Raw genomic sequence first — 7,793 nt, 5'->3', positions numbered from 1 at the left:
ATTATCGTAATTAAAATTTGGGATTTTGTTTGTCTTGTTTTTGTGGATAACTCCTGTCGGTGTCTGATGGTGAAAATGTTTCAGTTGCATTTGTTTGTTTGTTTTTGAAATTCGCACAAAGCTACTCGAGGGCTATCTGTGCTAGCAGTCCCTAATTTAACAGTGTAAGACTAGAGGGAAGGCAGCTAGTCATCACCACCCATCGCCAACTCTTGGGCTATTCTTTTACCAACGGATTGATCGTAACATTATAACACCTCCACGGCTGAAAGGGCGAGTATGGCGCGACGGGGATGCGAACCCGCGACCCTCAGATTACGAGTCGCACGCCTTAACACGCTTGGCCATGCTGGGCGTTTCAGTTGCAATTAATAAGATGCAACACGATGCTAAACCCTTAAAAAAACACAGCTGAATTGATTTGTTTGGAATTTAGCGCAAAGCTACACGATGGCTGTCTGGGCTAGCCATCCTTAACTTAGCTGCGTAAGACTAAAGGGAAGGTAGCTAGTCATCACCACCCACCGCCAACTCTTGGGATACTCTTTTACCAACGAATAGTGGGGATTGACAGTAACATTATACCGCCCCTACGTGTGAAAGGGCAAGCATGTTTGGTGTGACGGGAATTCTAACCCGCAGCCATTAGATTACGAGTCGAGTGCCTTAACCACCTGGCCATGCCGGGCTATACTTGAATTGAAATTAGTATATGAATGTACATTTTTGAACTGAAATTAGTGTATGAATGTATATTTTCCATCAAATTTGCTTTCTATATATTTCAACCAATGACATATTTTGGTTGATTCAAAGAGTGTAAATCCAATCTTTTTGCCTTTTGAGTTGTTATTTTCACCCCTTTTCTCGTTTCAAATCGCTATTATCAACCACTCGCTGCTCACTGTATAATATTTTGAAATGATATAGTTTTTACGTTAACATTTTATATAACACTTTTCTTCTATTGTGTAGATGCCTATTGCAGCATCTTTATAACTTCTGAACGTTAAATTATAAGATGTATGAATAATTATAAGCGTGAGAGTCACCACCCGTTATTCGATCAGACAAAACTAGCCCAAGAGCTGACAGAGAGTGCTTTTGACTAGACGTACTCCATCCACTATATCAGTTCAAAATGAGGGAGTATTATGAACAGGTAGTGTTTTAGTGTATCTTATCTCTAATAAACTTAAGCAAAACGAGCTAGTCTCTCAGTATAGTTTAGCAGTGGTTTCGGTTTTATATCTCACAAGCCTTTCAGGATCTTGTGAGACAAGCAAGGGTGCTCAAAGACATTCGTTTCTTTTCAACTCGCACTTGGAATTAAGGCTAATTTCTACTGGGAAACAATAATGGTGTTACTTGGAAGGTATGAGAGATACCGAATTATTTAAGGCAAGTCTATATTAACATTAACATTAAAAGAGGATGGAGGAAAGCTATGAAAATGGATGAAAAGTAGAGAAGGAGAACTCGCATGACTGATTGGTTGTGGTACCTTATAGGCTGGCTAGATGGTCCTCGAAAGGCGGTGGAGACCAAGGCTGTGGTGAAGTAACGAGTTCCTGGATTAAGGAGTTACAGCTCAAAAGATAGGCTGTGATTGATTAGAACGGGATTTCAAATTTATGATTAGCTTAAACATTGGTTTTAACATAATTCTAATTTTGTTTTAACTTTAAATGAGAAGGCAACTTTTCAGGGCACGGATCACAGGATCCTACTGTTTGAGGCGATAATTTTATCGTGAGTTAGAAACGGGAGTATCCCAAGAAAACCAATTTTCACGGCCAGGGCAGCGAATAAAATGCCTTGACAATGCCCGGCTGTAGCTGAATGAAAACAAAAAGGTTAATAATACAATAAAACATGTTAAATTTTTTATATATCTTATAGGACTAAAAAAAACGTCCAGTTGTATTAGCTGGCAAAAAATACGTCGGGGTCATCGTCGAAGTTCTCGATATCATAGTCAGAAGGTTTTTGGGGCGTGCTTCAAAGATAAAGCGATCGGGTGAATGGTTATTGAGTCTGTTGTTGGCCAGGTTTTGAACGCAGTTATCCGCGGTAGTCAGCGTCTTTTTCGTTAACGGGCTAGAGTTTTTCGTCTTTCTTGACGACCTGTGTTTAGGTCTACTGTCTGAATGTTGGTTGGTTGTTAATAAAGGACGACGTGTCGGCTGTAGTGATGCGTGAGGTTTGGGTCTGGGTTGTGGTAATTGTTTGCTTCCTGGATCAGTGTTGTGTGACTGAATTTAATGCTGATACTTCTCGTCTGTTGGCTGAATTGTGATAGGTGAGACGGGAAGCGGCGGCGTTGGTCAACTTGATAGATATTAGCAATATAAGGAAAAGAAAAAAATGCTTTAGAAGCTAGTTTAGCGTGATTTCTAGGAATATTGAAAAAATATATTACTATTTTTAGTTCTCTCACTATTTTGTCTTATGCCATAGCTTTAGGGAAATATTTAAATTTCTGTTTATAAGAATCTTAAAACAACATTGAAAGCATTTCAATAAGAAAGAGGAACTAATAAAAATATATATTTTAATACATTAAAATAAATACTCGTGAATGAAATTATTGTACAAATTCTATAAAATATCATAATTAAAATCTGTATGTAACACATATTAAATATATTATAACATGATGATCTTGTGGGACCTTGTAAGCTAAAGCACCAACATTTGCATAAAATTCGTTTCCAAAATGCAGTCATCCTTAATGTCAACTACCCACACATCATGAGACACAGAAAAGTTGATTACCTCAACTTCCCTTTTGATGAAACTTCATGCCCACTTGCTTTTCACATTAATTCCTTTTCTTTCATCATATTTGGAGTTAATTTTCCACCTTTCATTACCAAATCGGCTCAAACTCTTGTAGCTGTGAAACTGATATCAGTCAGCATATTATAAGGCTCTCTATCAATATGCACACGGAACAATGAGCGATTTTCCTTAAATAACGAACCTTTTATTTCATTCATGAGCTTTGCCTCACAAGCCGTTAGTAGCTTATCTGCAATCTAAATATATTCTAGTGCCATTACTAACTGCAGAGCTTCTTTTAAGAATGTACACTGATTCAAACATCATCATCAGTTATGACGTCTATATATTGGTCATGTGCCAACGAATCTAACATTTCACAATAAACATCTAGGTAAAATAACTGGGAAGGCCTTTCTAAATTTTCTTCCAACTTGAGACTTGGCATGGCCAGGTGGTTAAGGCATTCGACTTGTAATCGTCGTAGGTTCGAATCCCCGTCATACCAAACATGCTTGCCCTAACAGCCGTGGGGGCGTTATAATGAGACGGTCATTCCCACTATTCGTTGGTAAAAGAGTAGCCCAAGAGATGGCAGATGGTGGTGATGACTAGCTGCTTTTCCTGTAGTCTTACATTGCTAAATTAGGAACGGCTAGCGCAGATAGTCTTTATAGCTTTGCGCAAAATTCAAACCAAACCAATCTCCCGGTTTGACCGAGGCTTCTTCTGTTTTGAATACTTTTTCTGATGTAACATTCAGTCCTGTTGGATAAGGCAGCTAGCTATCAGTGCAGAATTCGGATAAGAGATTTAAGTGGAATTTAAAAGACCAATGTTCAGTAAAAAAGTTAAAACACAAAGAAGTTGAACAGTGTCATTATCGCCACTGGCACTATTCAACGTCAAGGTAAACCCAGAAAAAAGAGATGTCGAAAATAATGCAGTTGCTCTCTGTCGTAATGATGGCTAGACAGTGAAACGTGGGCTAATGTGAGTTGAGTGCCACAAAGATTGATCAATCCCAGACAAAAGATAATAATGAGTCAAAAACTGTGACCAATTCGTACCCCATTTAGAACAACTTACTCCTTCCGATTGTTACAGAAACGAGACAGCCAAAGAACAACAAAAGGTTTGATCCGAAAAAGTTTGTTACGATGATGCTTACTCTAAGTTAACTGCCAACTGGCGCGATGACGAGCCTTCAACACGGGACCGTAGCTCACATAAGGGGTAGGCATACCTGTGACGACACCAGAACAGCCACACTTAGCCATGATCTCAGTGAGCTTGTTCCAACGAATACCGACGTAGCCAGGTATTCAGAAAAATTGGATATGGATAAAAGATAAAGAAAAATTAGATTAGAACTAAGGCTAAGCGATTCCAAGGTCAGTATAGAGCTAAGAAGGTCTGTGTAAATAGTACAATATGTGTACTTCATATTTTTGACAAGATCCAGGAAAAGAGAAATAGCATGGTAGTGAACACAGAAACTGTTGAGGGGACATTGTGAGCAACCACCAACTCACGACAAACCATGGCAAATCTAACAGAGCTACATAATTTCAAACCATCCATCTAAACGAGAATGGAAGGTTGGTTTGAAAGACATTCGGCAAAGAGAAAACGGTACCTCCAATCAAGAGTATCGGTCTTCCTGAGGTGACTCAAAGAAAGATCACAAACGGGATGGTAATAAACCTTGGTGGGATGACCTGTTATGCCTGGATATAAAGGCTAAAGAGAAGAATTACAGACCATTTTTGCAAAAGAGCATAGCCTATTAAGAAAGTAAAATACAATCACAGGTGGAATGTACACCCTTGTGCAAATTAATTGAAACAAAACGGAAAATTACGATTTTTTTTTCAATTTTTGCGTTTTATTTCTGAGAATCAAAAAATTACTCACAAATTAATACATGATACGACCGCCTTTATTTTTCAGAAGATCGTTAATCTGCTTTGGCATCGAGTCCACGAGTTGACTGCAATCTTTACTAATTTTTGGATCGCGGTACCACACCTCAATTATGGCGTCAATTAGCTTATCTTTCGTAGTACAGTCTTTTCCCCGAAGTCTTTTTTTACAAATCGCCCAAAGATTTTCAATAAGATTTAAGTCCAGAGAGTTTCCAGACCAGTCCAGCACCTTTATTTGCGTTGTAGTCATAAAATTCTTTACAAGTTTCGATGTGCGGCACGGAGCCAGATCTTGTTTTAAAATGCCATATCCATCTGGAAATCTCTTTTTCAATTCTGAAACGACTCTTCTCTACAACACTTCGATGTACTGTGGTCCTCGCCTCCTACCTTCTATGATATGTAAGCCTCTGACGCCATAGTAGCTGAAAAAGCCCCAAAACATCTTCTTCAAGGGATGTGTTACGAACTGATTGATGTGAGGTTCTCGAAGTTTCTCACCTGGAGATCTGTAAACATGCAAACTTCTTTGACCGTGAACGAAGAAATGAGTCTCGTCACTGAATAACACCTTTCTCCATTGTTCTTGCGTCCAGGTCTTGTATTTCAGACGCCATTGATACCATTTTTACTGCATTGAGTTGGTGAGAAGTTGTTTTTTGACTGGTCTCCTTGCCCTTCTAACGCAGTTTCGAATGACGTAATATTCCTCAAATTTTGGTCATATATCCCAAAAATTGATCGATCGTACTGAAAATCACAGCTAATGATGCTGTCTGTGTGAAAAAATGATTATTAAAGGAAATCAGCGGGTCCAGCGAGCCTACACCGGCCGCCATGCTGAAAATATTGTAAAATGACCATTTGTTTCAATTAATTTGCACAAGGGTGTATGGGAAAAAATCGAAGATTAATGCCATACTGCAAAGAAAGTTGCAAATGGCAGAGGTGAAGAGGAGGTTCATGGGATTTAGCGTACAAACTATGGACTGGAGAAGTGCAAAACGCTCCTATGCAGAGCCAAAGTCCCAGATGGTAAATGGGTTATATACACCAGAGACCCATAGTCTAGTTAGGAGCAAATGAAGATACAGTAAATTCATAGTATAGAACATCGATCCACATTCCAAGAGGTGGAAGAGAGGACACCAAGTGTGTTCATTTCCCTCGTATACTTGACACGTAGATACTTCATGTGACGAATAAAATTCATCTTTTAGTCAAAGGTTAGAACTATGCTTCAGAGATCACAAGAAGAACAACATTACTGAGATGGAGCTCGAGATTAGGGTGTATACTCCGTCGACGGCAAAGATACATGTAAACAATCTTGGAGAAAGAAAAAGTAAAACCATTTGTTGTATTACACTTTAACAAGCAAGTGATGGTAGACTGAAACTGCTGCTCAAAAAATCTCATGTTCAACGACTGACAAGAGATTTGGAAGTAATCGCCATAGAGCCTGTTTGCAATACTAGAAGAAAATTATGTTGTGACAGCATTACTCTTGATACTGAAAAGTGTGACGCTCAAGAAACAGCAACGAAGAACTTTTTTTTTTCTCCTGGGGAAAAGGACAAGAAAATGTCGAATCCACATCGACTCAAAATCGCCTGTCCAATAGAAAGTTCTAAATAATAATGAGTAGAATCACGGCCAGTTTATAAGAAATGTGGTTCTCATCTGAAAAAATGATAATACTGTGAATTACATCACTTTAATTATTTTTCAGTGCAGGTTTCCATTAAAAAGAAAGTAGAATGGGTCTTCACAGTTTATTTTCCATTTACTACTAACAAACCATTCTTTACTAGTATACGTTTTTTTATGTATTCACATTTCGGTTTTTATGCACTTTGATTTTCATACGTTGTAGGTAAAGGTGGTCCTCGCCTCATACCTTCTATGATATGTAAGCCTCCGACGCCATAGTAGCCGAAACTGCAATCGTGGCTTTTAAAAAAAAAACATAATATTTTTTATAAAATGTTATATTAAAATGTCAAAAGCAGACTCGTTTAGACATTCGAATATAATTCAGTTTCTTGGAACCATTTACATAAATTCAAAGGATATATGTAAAAGAATATTCGTTTCGTTTTTTCTGTAGAAAATGGCATCTGAAGAACAAACAGGTTTGGCTAACGTATCTATTGTCCACAAAGGTCGTCTTGCTCCAGATATAACTTACAGGCAAGGACTGAGATGCTGTCCTGTACACTAATCTAGAGCTAACAATATATGGCTTTCTAGGAGGTAAGTGTAGTAGAAGGACTTTTTTTCTAAGTTATTAGAAAAATACTCTTCTATAAACTCATTTAACAAAGAAATCAGCTTTAAAAATTAAACTAACAGTCTCTTAACAACCAAATCACCACAATCGGACTAATACGCCCCTGCTAACTAATTTGTAAAAAAAAACACACCAAAAAAACAAGGAAACATCCCACTCGTTTAATCAAGTGGGCTAATACTCCCCTTCTGATTAATGTATATATATTTATGTATATAAAAAATGTATTAAAAGTAAACGAACAATCTCCTAGCAGGCATAAAAGTTTTATTCTAATTGTGGCGATCTTCCAAGATCAAACTAACACTTTCCAATCAACTCGTGACGTATAAAAAGACACATCGTAAGGAATTAAAACATTTTGAAATGAGGAATTAAAAAGTGGAACATACATAATGATTCACACTTTTGTGCAATGACGTTTACAGTTATAGATTATAGCAAATTAGTACAGCAAGATCTTTAGGGACTAAAAAATCGAGAAAAAAAGATAAATGGATGAACCTGAGTGTTTGTTTATACCAAAAGGTAATAGTTTGTTTAACAGGGTTTCTGTTTTCTGTTTCTTCTTTAACTTACTTATGTCTCTGAAGAACTCCTATAGGGTAGCATATTTTAGAGTTCTTTGTATTATTTGCGTGTTCAAAAACACAATAATATAATCGGATGTGTGCCTAATTTTAACATTTTTGGCCGATTGATGTTTTACGGAGCCATATTAAATAATGATTTACTACTACAAATAATCTTAATCGTTACTTCACCACCTGGTAACTTATAAGGTTAAA

The sequence above is a fragment of the Tachypleus tridentatus genome, chromosome 10, assembly GCF_004210375.1.
Source record: "Tachypleus tridentatus isolate NWPU-2018 chromosome 10, ASM421037v1, whole genome shotgun sequence".
In the NCBI taxonomy this organism is placed as follows: Eukaryota; Metazoa; Arthropoda; class Merostomata; order Xiphosura; family Limulidae; genus Tachypleus; species Tachypleus tridentatus.
The sequence above is the reverse complement of the archived record's forward strand: the minus strand, read 5'-3'. Positions refer to the sequence as shown.